We start from the raw sequence: 14,429 nt of genomic DNA on the forward strand, positions 1-14,429 counted from the left end.
ATTACTAGTAAGCTTAAAGTTATAGTAAGGCTTATTATGATGCTATGAATATTAATAACAGGGAATTCAAGGGGGGTTTTAACTATGTGCTGGGACTCAGTACTGCAAGCAAATTTATACCTACACTGAGTCAGCACAAGCACCTCAACAATAAAATGTGACTATATAACACAGGGATGAGCATCGGAAACTTGGACTCAGTCAACTAAGCATTCATCAACTCCTAGTCCTTACTGTATGATTGCATCTCAGGAAATGGGTATTCAGGCAAACACCACACATTCAACCCCTGCCTCTTATTCCTGTGAAAAGTCCTAATCTTGTTGGCCAAGGATACAGATCTCAGCAGCAGCACAGCAGTGGCCCCAGACAAAAGCAGGTAGAACCTTACTCTGCGGGGCTGTCTTCTCTTGCTCTTGGGACCTAACACTCCTGCTCAGGTGGAGGACAGGGATTTCTGACTTGGAGATTGAGACTACCAACATGTGCAAACACACATCAAGAAAAACTCTCCTGACACCTCAACTCAATCAAGTAAGGCTTCAGACCTCAAAGGCTCACCACATCGCCAGGCAGGGAGAGGAGTCAGGGGCTCCCAGCGCTAGGATTCTTCACCACCAGCCTCGCCCACCCAGCCACCCCTCCCAGAATCTCAGGGACCAGAGAAGCCACCCTGGGACTTAAAAACAAACACACACACAAACAAGCAAACAAAACCGAAGCAGTAGCACTCTGAAGTTATTAGTTCTATGTTCAGAGAGGGCACAACATCTTATCTGGAAAAAAGAACACTAGCTCCAATCTACTGAGATTAACCTAAAGCCTATGAGAAATGAAGAGAGACATTTTTCAAAGGAATGTGCTATATAAAGGAGGAAAATGACTCACTGGGATACTTCAAAGATGAATGAAAACACAGGATAAAAGATTCCAGTGTCAAAGATTTGGAAACCCTTATAGTTTTGTTTTTTCCCGTAATATACATTCTCCATACAGCTTCTGAAGACCCCTCCTCTCCAGACATTTCAAAACTTTTGCACCAAAATGAACACACCTTTGGCGTCCACTACCACAGACTTTCTGGAATATCCCTATAGAACAAGGCCATGCACTGAGCTGGACAGATGTGGATGAACGTCCAGCGATCATCAGAACAGGGCTTCTGCGTGTCTCCAGCAAATCTCTCTTCAACATGGTGTGGATGATCAACACGCCCAGCGATCATCAGAACAGGCCTTCTGCGCATCTCCAGCAAATCTCTCTGGTTTGTGCAGCGGCAGCAATGCCTCCCACCTGGCTGGAAGAAGACTGCTGACTCACACGGGATGAGCCTGGTCTTGGCACAGGTGTGCCATATTCCAATGGAGAAATGCTTGACAAATACGTGTGTTCTATTAAAAGAGGCAGTTGTTTTAGTAAACAAGAGTGGAAAAGGTGTCTTGGGCTTAAGCGCTGTAGAGCTTAGAAGTACCAGGCTTCCTTTCCTTAAGAATATTAAGGAATACAGTAATAAATCTGCCTTTCTTTGATCAAGAAACAAGCAGAGAAACCTTGCAAGCTTCTCCCTTTTAAGCAGAGAATGAGCTTGACAACAGCAAAATAAAACAAAATAAAATAAAATAAAACATCTAAAGCATCTGAAGTGGTTTGTTCAGGCTCTGTGTTATAAATTGCTTTTTCCTTGCTGATAAGAAAAGCTGAGAATTCAGAATATTCATGATCCAGGAAGTTACACAAAAACCTGCCAGTGAACTAATCAGATTGAGACAAATATGGAAGACTAAAAAGTGATTCTGTTGTATCATAAATGGCAAATTCCCCAAGTTGTATTTATCTGTCATTCAATATGAAGAGATAAGATTTTCATGTCAGTTTCACTAATTAAGCCTGTTCCATCTACAATGCAATCTTTGTCTTCTTTCTACAGAGCATTGCTAGGAACCAAAAAAAAAAAAATGTTTTTATGGGAAGTGCAGAGTGAGAGTACAGGAAGAGCTTGTTCTTTGATTCTTCTTTCGTTTATATTGCGAAGCCATCACCAATGTATTTTTCTGTCTTTCATTACTCCCAAAAGACACCAAGAACTAAATCAGATTCCAGTTGAGAGCTCAGCCATCAAAACCAATCATCTTCCTTTTCTTAAACAGTTATACATAAATAAAGGCATGCGGACAGTGCCAAAATCTAAACGCATCTGAACACACCACGTGGTATCTGCAAGTACCGGATGCAGTGCCCCTGAGTGTGCCGGGTCACACAGCAATCTGCGGTCCTCAATCGCTGTTCACGCTGTTCTACTCACAGGGAGGAAGGGGGAGGTTAACGTTATTCCTTGATCTAGATCCATTACCAATGAAAACAGATCTGATCATTTCAGCCCCGCCCTCTGCCGCTGCCCCTGCACACTGATACATATTCTCCATGAAGAAATGGACAAGATGCATGATTTTTTGTTCCCAGGAGAAAGATACTTGCACAAGTCTCTGACATGGAAGCAGCTCTTCACGTCACTGCTAATGCCAGCGGAGATGACTGCTGGGCCTTCAGGTGGCTCACTCAGCTGACATATCTCAGCGACAGAGTCACTTATCTCAAACAGACTGAACCCAGCATGTCAGGCTGACTTCGCTTCTGTTTAATGTGGAGCAGTATGTATCCAGGCATTCCCAAGAGGCCAGGCTGTCGGGGTGAACAAGACCTCATCCAAGAGTGTGCCTGTCCCCCAAAACTGGGAGCACCTCTTTTCTTCTACAGTAGTGGGAGGGAGGCAGCAGACAAGCAATGTCCTGCATTTTCAATTACATATAAATTTTACAGTAGAATATGACAAAACACCTCCCAAAGCTGAGGCAAAACCAACAACTGATTGAAGACTGCATCTGCTACTCCCTCCTAGAATGAAGAGTCAAGTTCCCAGTATCTGGGACTCCTACACATAGGATGAAGGTATGGAACCGTTAGGCTCACTCACTCAACAACTGTGTTGAGGACTTCCCATGTTTCAGACCTTGCTCACTGTGCTTCTGATACAATTGGGAATAAATAAAATCTCTTCTCATATGGACCTTACTTTCTAGAGTTGGTCACATTGCAGGCAGATTATTGATTGGAAGGCAGCATTTTCTGTGATCAGAAAAGAAACAAAACTCATTGAGCAAGGTCAGAAGGTTCAGAAAAGGATGGAGGAGCGTGCAGGTGGAAATTTCAAGCACAGTGATCCCAGCAGGTCACCTTATGAAGGTCTCCACTGAGTGATCAGCAGGATGAGGCAAGGACACTGAGTACACAGGTAAATGTAGGAAAACTGGAAGAATAGTCCTGCAGGGAAAGTTCTGCCAACATTTATTAGTCAAGAGATCTAATGTTAGCAAACAGAAGAGACCATGTGATAACAGAGTACACATGTGCAAAGATGGTGGCCACTGGAAATGAACAGATGGCAGTCGTGGACACGTCCTCAGCCACAGCAGTTGCTGCCTCTCTCACTTCCAGACTTCACTCAACTTACTTCCTGCTGAGACTCTGGAGAGGGAGGCATGAGCATGAGGACATCAGGTCTAGAGGCTCTAAGCCAGGACCACACAGGTGCTCTGGAGGGGCCTTTTGCAGTAAGGGGAATGGTGCCTTTCAGGGCTTCAAAGAGTGGCGAATCTGGATTGTGTGTTACACAGATACTTTTGACTCCAGTGTCCCAAACTGTGCAGGAGCAGTAGGGCACGAAGCAGTGACAAAGTCAGCATGAGCCAGCCAGAAAGGAAAGAGGCAACTACTGGCTCCAGCGCTATTTCATTTTATTTGAGAGGCAGAGACCGAGAGCTCCCATCTGCTGGTTCATTCCTCTAGTGTTTGCAGGGACATCTTACACTTGAGCCATCACTTGCACTAACAGAAAACTGGAGTCAGGGTCCTGAGCTGGGATTTGAGCCAAGGCCTTCTGATGAGAGATACGGCACATCTTCAACTGCTAGGCTAGATGCTCTTCCCACAAGCTTTCTGAAGTTCCCTTGAATAAGATATAGGTCAACTTCTGTGCAGTCAAGGTCACCTGCTAAAAGAGGAAAATCCCACAGCTGCTCACCTCCCCAGGCTCAGCCCTGACGTCCTCTGTTCCCTACTGACTCTGGGCTTCAGTCACAGCATGTGCAATATCAGAGCCACTCAATGAAGACAAAATATCCACAGGAACTAGCTTACCTCTTTTCCCCTCACCACTCCCAGTGCAATAAACTCTCATAAGTATTCTGTCAAATGAAACAAACAGGTCCTCTGATTATCTGACTGAGTTGTGTGTGCATGCTGGATGCAAGTGGGGACTCTGCATTCCTTTAACAACCTTGAAAGGATAAAGTGAATTTGGATCTCATGGTCCGGCCTACTGTCTGTGAGGCTCCCCACAGCAGCAAGCAGCCACTTCCGTGAGAGTTCCTTGAGTACCAGCAGCTCTGCAGTCACAGGGAGTGTCAGCTTCACCTGGAACCTCAGGACATGCACTCACATCCCTGGGAATGATGACTTTCACACATGAATGAAGGTCAATTCTGATGAGTCAGCGTGCAGGTGCTACAAGCTGCAAACCTGACTCCGTCTCCACCAAGTATGCCACTGTACCTTTCAGGAGGACAGTGGGAATACAGCACAGTCTGGCACCTGATATCCAACCTATCAATATCAAAACCCCAAAAGGCCTCCAAAGGAACAGTCTGTGAATATTTGCATGGAGCAGAAGCAACTGCCTTTATTCCAACCCTAATGAAACCAATGAGAATTGTGAAGAGATTGGCTGACCTCTAATTAAGTGAGAGGTATACGCTCCCTAAGTTCTAACAATGGCAAAGATGAGATGAGGCATGGTAAAGAAAAATATCACTTGGGTTTCCCGAAACTAATAAGACGATACAAAAATGAAATGGAGAATAACAATGCCATGCCGTTGATGGATTATGATGAGAACTGAGCTGAGGAAAGTAAGTACTTTATGGCCTCCAACTCTCTAAATAACACCAGAGAGCAGGGAGTCGCACACACACACAGGTTTATCTGCACCAATCTGGAAAATGTTGGCGAGATTCAACTGCAATTTCACAATGCCATGATGGAGGCTCCAAATGCAATTTTGAAGACAGCTGGTCTCCTTGCAAAGATAACAGACTCAGACATAATCCAGGTTCCTTTGAGAGGGTCAGTTAAGGGGTTACAGCCAAGATGAAGCTTATAATTGTGGTAATTTCACCTGCTGCAATAGAGAGCCTCAAGCCCAATGAGGTACTGCCTGGAGAGAAGCAATTTTCTCTATAAAATTATGATCATTAATAGAGCTTATAGGGAAGGTGACCAAGCCTTTGTTCCTTTCAAAGTTTTAATTTTGCATCAAGTAATACATCACAAAATTTAAGAGAGTTATAAGCTATTCCCAATTGCCATATTTACTATTTTATAATCTTACTAATACCAGCTGAAACAACCATTTGAGTCATCATTATCTCTGCTTATCAGCCAAAAAAAAAAAAAAATGGGGATGAGTGTTCATGGAATTCACTTCCTGGGCTGCCCTTATTGTGAATTAGAGACAGGTGTTTATCTTTAAATCATTTTTTCATTTCTTTATCAGAGAGGGAACAGGTGAGTGCGCACCCACTGGTGCACTCCCCAGATGCCCATAAGCACTGGAACTGCTGTCCGTGGACACAGGGCTCTATTCAGGCCACCCACCTGCAGTATCACTAAGCCATCAGCCCCCAGTGGGCATTACTCAATGGAAAGCCTTACTTACCTGTGGCAAGAAAAGGAACCAGTGAGAAAGTAAGGTTCTCTATGGGAAAGAAACCTCGTTCCTGAGAAGCAGTTTGCCAGGACTTTTATAGCAAGGATTAAGGGAGTGTTTAGGATGTAGAAAGGAGGGGCCAGCAGGCTGTTCCTGCTCAAACAACACCCATCTTCTAAACTCTGTCCTCAAAATTGCGACTCCTGGAGTGCCTGGGCTTCTGTCCCAGCTCTGCTACTGCATACCCTGGAAGGCAGCAGGTGATGGCTCAAGGAGTTGGGTCACCGCCACCCCCCATGCGAAACCTGGCTTAAGTACTGGGCTCTTTCAATCTTGCCCAACCCAGGCATTTGAGGAATATATTAGTGGATGAAAGATAATCTCTCTTTCTCACACTTTCTCCTCTCTCTTCTCTTTTCTATTCCTTCCCATCTGTTTTGAATGACTGATGGACTGAATAGACATTTTCTAAAAACAAATATAACTCAGGTTGGTTTCTTGAAGCTTCCTTGTCTAGCCCATGTCTGAGCATAATGTTACAAAAGCTTTTCTGGAAGATCCTCTGAGATGAAAGCTTAAAAGACTGCACTTGCAAACTACTGCTAATTCTTCTGCCCATTACTGTTTCACCCTCTTTCCTATTTCCTACCACAAACACTTTGTTACCCTGGGCTAGGATTAAAGTCCAGGGCTGGGAACTCAACCTAGGTCTCTCATATGGACAGCATAGGCCCATTCACTTAAGCCATCACCACTGTCTGCCAGAGTGCTCATTAGCACGAAGCAGGAGTCAGGAGCTGGAGACAACAGCTGAGCCCAGGCTCTCTGGTGTGGGACGCGGCACCTTAAATGCCAGAGTACACACCCACGCTTTATTTTAGACGATCAGATTCTTGCTGACACTGTGGAAATCAAGCAAATACCCTAGTGCTTGAGTCCTCAGGACTGCGCTGGCAAGTTGTAACACAACTCTGGCTGACCAGGGAATTCATATCTTCCTTGCCCATCCAAGAGAGGGTATCTTCACAGCTCCTGCAGGCCACAGAGCAGACTACGTGATTGGAGAAACAAACAGAAACTTTGGGCTCCATTGGTTTGGCTCTCTTGAAATACATGAGGTTGTAAAACTATTTAAATGACTTTATGAAGAGCAGACACCATTAGTGCAATGCCCACATAAACTCTTCAATTGCAACCACGGTGCCACACTTCCTGTTTTATTTGATGTGTGCCATGATTCTGCCAACCCCCGCATCTGCAGTGTTTACAATATTGGAGCAAAGAGCTGTGTGGGGACGAATCTCTGACTTGGCTTGCGCCTTCCTGTTTTACTGTGTTAATTACCACAATCCCCGTAAGTATACCAAGAAGATGTTTCCTAAAATAATCTTTGTCCAAGGCCACATGTTACACATACTTGGGAATCTGTGTAATTACTGCCACCAATTCAATCAATGAAGCCAAGCACTATCTGTGCCTTTCTGTATCAATACTGTCAGCTTCTCTGCCACAAGCAGAGATATGATAATTACAAGAATGCAATCAGATCCAAAGCATAAAATGAAATTCTCAAATATTGCTGAAAACCAAATGTAGTAAAATCTGCTGCATTTTCATGAACCAAAATTAACAGGAGGACTAACGCCATGCTAGTTTCTGTTGACCTACTTAGGATTCGGCATTTAAGAGAGAAGTTAAAAAGAGTAGGTTTCTAAGCACTGAGAATTTAAGGAGTTACGTTCATTGGTTCTCAGTGTGGGGAACTGGGTTTTCAGGCTTCCTCTGGCTGCATAAAGGGTTAGATGAGGGCAAACTTGATAAAATACATTCTTTCACCTCTTTGCATGCGGTCTGACCTTACCAGTTCACAACCCTGTTTCAAAGTGTTCCCATCTATGGTCAGTTGTGTCCTTGGAAAGAGGATGAAATGTTTCTTCTGCAAATTCTAACTTTAAAATGTCATGGTTGATAAAAATAAACAAATATGGATACGGGGACCTACTCTGCTGTACTAGTCTGTTAGCTTCCAGACATTTACAGAATGAGTAGGATAGGTTTGTGCGTATAGGAACATGTTTAGGAGGTGAGTAAATCCTCATGGGTTTTTGGCAACTGAGGAAACCCATGACAAGTCATCTGCAGGCTGGAGACCCTGCATGACAGTCACACAACTCACTACAAGTCCAAAGGCCTCAGTACCAGGACAGCCGAGGGTGTGAGGCCCATTTCTCTGCTGAAAGCCTAGATACCAGGCAAGGGGACTGATGTGTAAGAGTCCAGAGGTTAACAGCTGCCCTTCACAGTAGGAGCTGAGCGTGTCCAAGTTCCTTCCAAGAAATATCAAACTACTTCCCCACTGAGTCCTTTTAGACCCCAGTGCCACCTGCATGGAGCCCGGGCCTTCCCACCAAGTCCACTCAGACTTGTTTTTCTCCTTTGGAAACATCCTAACACAGCCACAGTGCCACTTTCCCAGGTTTCCAGGTCTTCCTTAAGCCAGCCAGGTTGACACCGAAAACTGACAGTCCCATCCGTTACATACACACATATACACTTTCATCTGAGAACAAACAATAACTGATCTTGAACCACTCCGCTTGTGACGGTGCCTTGCTTTGTGTTCTCAGAGTCAGACCCTAACAGCTGGCCTCAGAGGGCAAAACACTGTAAGCAACCACAGTATGACCCTTATCTCTCAACAACTAACATGAAGAGAGTGCCATCTAATGAAGGTCTCGTGCCTGAGCTGCTCCATTAGGAGAAGTGCCCATCAGTCAGTCAGTCCGTGTGAGTGCACAATTCCAAAGAACTCTCCAGGACCCAGGACTCAGGAAGCGAGAATGTGAAAGGCTTGTAGGACCACAGAACACTGCCTCATGTCATAGACTGAACAAGCCACTGCAAGTGACTCCCCTAACTGCATTTTTGCTCAACCCTGGAAGGCTTCACTTTCTCCTTTAATAAACAGATTATGGGGGGTCGGGGTGAGGAGGTGTGCCCTGTCAAAGCCAACAAGGGAATTCTCTGAAAATAAGCAACTCAACCACAGGCTTTTCTTCCCGTGGAAATATGCAAAATAGAATGTTAGCTGGCTGCTAAAAAGAAAGAAAATGACAAGTGTCTCTTTTCATTATATTCCCCAAGTTCCTAGATGTAACTGACAGCCTCTGGGAGGCATGGAGGAACTTTCTAGCTTCGGTGTTTCCATAGCAACGTGCCCCCACTGGTAGAGCCATGCTGCTCTCAAGCATCATTCATAGGAGCCCACATCCTGAATACCCTGGTAAGGTATCCAGGAATCTCACCACCCCAAAAGGCAACAAACCTAATTTCCCACAGAGCTAAAATGTCTATTTCTACTTTGAATCGCTAAGAATCCTTTGCTCATTTTGCATACATTTTTTTCCTTTTCATCTGGCTCTGTAACACACTTATTGTCCAATTTAAGAATGTAAATCTTAACCTGACCGGATGTCCCCCCTTCCTCCTACTAATAAAGAAATAACATGGCACCCTAACCTTTCCCATCTACTGGGAGGCAATGCTTGCCAAGCTCAGTCATCTGCATCATGGACAAACTCTCAGGTCCCTGGGTGAGGTGGGTGGAGGGTACAGCCAAAACTGCCACATCAGCACCTGGCCCGCTCATGACTTGCCATGCCAGACTGGGGGCTTGAACCCCAGAACTGCCCCTCCACCCCTCACCTAACACACGCAAGGGATTCACAAACCTGACAACAGGGAACACACTTAGCACAGAGCCTGACGAAGAGGGTCTTACTCATCCTACATTATACTGGGTGAAACCAAGGTTAAATACCGTCCTCAGGGCCACACAGCTCGTAAGCAGCAAAGCCAGATCTCAAATGCAGCCCTGCCTGATTCCCACCCCTGAGTTCTCCCTGCCACTCTGGACAGGACAGGAAAACAAAATCTTCAGACTGAGAATGATCTGACCTTCTCGAAGGGGAAGGCCTTGTGGATATAAAAAGGTTGGGATCTGCTCTTAAGCCATCCAATTAGAGGATTTTCTCATGAACTGCTACCTGCATACGGCCCTTTGACATTTAAGATTCAATTGTCCCTTAAATGTATGTGCTGCCACTGTCTGGACTCAGGCATACACAGGATGCTCAATAAGAAATAGTAGCTGTCCTAACAGATAAGTCCCTGTGTTATTGCATCTGTCCTGGTAGGTTTTTTTTTTTTTTTGGTTTTTGTTTTTTTTTTGTTTTTTTTTGGTTTTTTTTGGTTTTTAAGATTTATCTGTTTGAAAGGCAGAGTTAAAGAGAGATGAAGAGAAGGAAAGAGAATGAATGAATGAATCATTCTTCTGTCTGCTCATTCACCCACCAAATGGTTGTAAAGGCCCCTGGCTGTGCCAGGGTGCAGCCAGGAGTCTGGAAATCCACCAGGACCTCTCAGGTAGGTGGCAGGTGTTCAGGCACTTGAGCCATCCACTGCTGCTTTCCCAGCTATATTATCAGGGAGCTGGGTCAGAAATAGCTGGCAGGGTAGGGGACAGATTAACCTGCCGTGTCACCTATGATGATAGAATCTTATCAGTTAATTCCACCAGTCACTGCTCATTCACTGAGGCGCACTGTGGGGTCTACAGAAAAACTGCACTATTAAACTCTTCCTGATTTCACAGACTCCAAATGACTTCCTTCATACTCACCCTCCACTGAAAAGGAACATCCACATCTCATATTGCCAAGTAGGAAAAATGAAAAAAAAAAAAACTGAAATAAATACAAATTCAGGATTCACTCGCTTTTATCTCTCCTAATTAAAATAATAGCCTTGCATTTTTTAAAAAAAATTTTTTAAACTTAAAGAGTGGAATGTAAGTATGATCTCATGATACAGTAAACTAACAGATCCCATGAAGTGAAGACTAATTTTTTTTTAAGATTTATTTATTTATTTTTACTTGAAAAAGTTAGAGAAAGAGAGAGAGAGGAGAAAATGCCACCACAGAAATGCCACCACAGAACACCATCTACTGCTTCCCTCCCCAAGTCGCTATGAAGGTCAGATCTGGACAGCTCTGAAGCTGGGAGTCAGGAGATTCTTCCAGGTCTCCCAAGGGCTTGAGCCATCATCTGTTGCTTTCCCAGGCCATTAGCAGGGAGCTGGATAGGAGTTGGGGCAGCCAGGACTCAAACTGGTTCCCATATGGCATTTGAAAACCGCAGAGTGTTAGCTTGCTCTTCCAACACACTGACCCTGAAAGTGAGGGTTTTGAAAGCAAATGGTTGCTGATCACCATTTCTGAGATCTTAGCACCTCCCCCTTGTTACTTCACAGGTTACAGCAAGAAGTTTCCTGGAAAAGTGGTTGTAGACCCCAGTCAGATTCCAACACTTTGAAATACAACCGCTCAAAGTACACCCAAGAAGGGGAGAAGAGAAGGGAGAGGAGAAAACGCTAACACATGCTGTGGGGGGCAGCATGCAATGGCTAAATTATTGGCACCCTGCCACTAACATGGGAGAGACCTAGGTTCTTAGGTCTCAGCTTCTGTCCCAGCACATCCCCAGCTGCTACAGGAATCTGGGCAGTGAGACATTGGTTAGCGTCCTCCTTCCAACCATGTGTGCACTTGTGTGTGTGTATGCTGAGAGAGTAAAAGTGAGTCTATATCCTTGCCACTCACATAATTTTTTTTTAATTTATAGAAAGTGGCATTAAAGATGAGTTTATTTGGGTGCAAAAAAATAGGTACCTCTGGGCCCAGCGCGGTGGCACAGTGATTAAGGTCCTTGCCTTGCACGCCTGGGATCCCATATGGGTACCAGTTCTATCCCGGCAGCCCTGCTTCCCTTCTAGCTCCCTGCATGTGGCCCGGGAAAGCAGTCGAGGACGGCCCAAAAAAACTTTGGGACCCTGCACCCACGTGGGAGACCCAGAAGAGGCTCCTGGCTTCAGATCAGCATAGCATCGGCCATTCCACTCACTTGGGGAGTGAATCATCGGATGGAAGATCTTCCTCTCTGTCTCTCCTCTCTGTATATCTGCCTTTCCAATAAAAAAAAAAATAGGTACCTCATTTCATTTTCTTATAACCAAGTAATTTTTGATGTTTACATAGTTGAACAGGGTGGGAAGGGTTAGGGAAAAGTGGGTGAGATCGTTGTTTCCAAAATTTCTTTTTCTTCCTCTGGTATCTGGGGAAAAGCCAGAGAAATGGGAAAGTCACACCAAGCCTCCCAAGTGCCACAGTAACCGGGGATGGAGAAAGACTACCTGATATTAACCCTGTGTCCCCGATGTGGAACATGTTCCAAGGGTTCTGCATAAGTGACTTCAATAGTTCTGAAATGCTGTTAATCTCACCGATCCAATGATGAAGAAACCCTTCCAAGCTCCACTGACTGACCTAGTCCACCCTAGAGTTTCCATTCACCCAGCTATTCGCTGGAATCACTTGGATATAGTGGCTGTCCAATTTGTTCTGTCCTGCTTCCTCTGCTATGGCACCAGATGTCCTCTACAGAATCCAATGGGCTGATATGTCCTCCATGTACATCTAGGCATGTCATCCACTGCTCCATATTTTCCACTGAGGAGGCCCACTTCTGACACATGCACTCTATGGTCAGTCCACTGATCCTGCCTGTTCTCCGCAAAGTTGGAGTACTGTTCCCCAGTGACAATTGCAGCCCATCAGAGAGGTGCCCACAGTTTCCCTTCTGAGCCCACTCCCAGTTCTGGTTCTGGCCCTCTCCATGCAGTCTAGCTTGACAGGATTTGCCCCAGTGCCAGCACTTGCCAGTCAATGCTGCAGTAAAGCCCAACCAGGTTGTACGTTTTCAGGCTCATGCATTCAAGAGTGTATACAGTTGATTAGCCCAGCCTGGCTCTCCCCCTAACTCAGTTCACATGCAGGTCTTGCATGTGCTGTGTGCACGTGTGTGAATGTGTGCATGAGAGAGAGAGAGAGAGAGAGAGAGAAAGAGAGAGAGAGAGAGAGCGCAAAACAGAGCCTACCTCTTAGCCTCTCAAATAAATATTTCTTTAGAGTTCATAGAAAATGGAATTAAAATATAAGTTTCTTTGGATGCAAAATATAGATGCCTAGGTTCATTTTCATTGTATCAAAAAAACTTGATTTTTTTTCCAATTCTATTTTCCATTAACTTTGTAAAGGGCTCTGGTATGATAGTGTGTGCTCTCTGTCTTTGGAAATCCCAGCCAGCTAACTGCAACCAAACAGGAGGAAGCATGGGAGGCGACAGTCCTTACAGACTTACAGCAAGAAAGCAAACGGAATTATTCACTATCCCTTCTTCCAACAAATATTTCTTTACTTTCTACTCTGTATTAGACACTGGAGAAAGAGTAATGAACAAAAATATCCCCATGGAACATGCAAGCTGGTTGGGAAGGACATAATATTTAAAAAAATATTTAAGTCAGATGTTTATGGGGATGGTGGGAAATGAAAGCAGGCTACGAGCACAAGGTTTCCATGTTATATGAGGAGGCCACGATGAGGGGACTTTTGGTCACTGACTAGAAGTGATGAACAGTCATCATGACAAGTGGAAGGAAGGGCAAAGTGGCAGAAGAAGAGCAGCCCGAGGTGCTGTGGTGCTTTAGGCTCCAAGGTGCTGTGGTGCTGAATGTTGCTCCAGCCAAACGGGCAGCAAGAGACTTGAGGAAGTAACCAACGCAGGCAGACTGAGAGCACTAGGAAGAAGACTGAGTGTGGCAGGATTCTGCAGGAGCTTTATAAGGACTACTCCGAAGATCAACATGTACAATAGGAGAGGACGAGAGAGGGCTGAAGCAAAGGAAGAGACCATAGCCATGCCCGTGGGCCAGAACTTGGTCTCAGCAGAGGGCTCAGCCACCTCACTGGGGAGCGCTCAGGCTGGGATGTCTCACCTGAATCATCCTGCATGAGAGCAGGTGGGCTGGGACTCTAGACACAGGCTGCCCCAGGAAGGGCACGGGCTTGCCAGAGGTTGCTTTCTCTGTCTGTAGAACATTTTTTCCACAGGAGCTTGACAGTTGCAAGAAACAAATCCCAGTCTTGAGGAGGGACAGGGACAGCACAATTTCCACTCTATCAATTGGAAGAATATTGAGGGATACCAGATGATCACAAGACATGGATGGTACGGGGGCTTCTCCTGCATAATCATTCACAGGTTCAGGAAACCAGAGACCAAACTACTCAGAAAAAAGAAGCCATCGATACTGAACATATGCAGACTGATGTTCTTGGCATTACTCCCTAGGCAATACAGTATGACAACCATCTACATAGCATTCACACTGCATTAGGCAGTCTAGGTAATCTAGCAATGATTTAAAGGATAAGGGAAGATGTGCATAGGTTATATGCAAATACTGTGCTATTTTCTATGAGGGACCTGAGCATCTGTGGATTTTGGTATCCATGGGAGATTCTGAAACCAATCCTCAGGGATACCCAGGGATGGCTGTGCTTTCAAAAGATCTTTCCAGCTGCTGGTTTGAGAATAGACTACAGGGTGGGAGGTACAAGTGGAAGGTTATAAATAATGACATCACTCATGCAGAGCTTAGAAAGACACAAAAGTTGCCAAAGAGACACAAAATAAGTTTTCAACAAGGGCAGCCAAGTCACCACAGAATGCCAGGCACTGCCAGGAGCCCCTGCCAGCGGCACAGG

This window comes from Ochotona curzoniae, unplaced genomic scaffold (assembly GCF_017591425.1).
Source record: "Ochotona curzoniae isolate NIBS_2020 unplaced genomic scaffold, NIBS_Ocur_1.0 scaffold_4763, whole genome shotgun sequence".
Taxonomy (NCBI): Eukaryota; Metazoa; Chordata; class Mammalia; order Lagomorpha; family Ochotonidae; genus Ochotona; species Ochotona curzoniae.